Raw genomic sequence first — 243 nt, 5'->3', positions numbered from 1 at the left:
AATATCATGTATGAAACGAGATGCCAGTCCAGGTTCAATGCACGATACTGGATGCTTGGGGCTAGTGCTGGGACGACCCTGAGGGATGGTATGCGGAGGGAGGAGGGAGGAGGGTTCAGGATGGGGAACACATGTATACCTGTGGTGGATTCATTTTGATATTTGGCAAAACTAATACAATTATGTAAAGTTTAAAAATAAAATAAAATTAATTATAAAAAAAAAAAAAAGAAAAGTCTAAAG

The sequence above is a fragment of the Bison bison genome, unplaced genomic scaffold, assembly GCF_000754665.1.
Source record: "Bison bison bison isolate TAMUID 2011002044 unplaced genomic scaffold, Bison_UMD1.0 scf7180017861770, whole genome shotgun sequence".
Lineage (NCBI taxonomy): Eukaryota > Metazoa > Chordata > Mammalia > Artiodactyla > Bovidae > Bison > Bison bison.
This window is presented reverse-complemented; position numbering follows the sequence as displayed.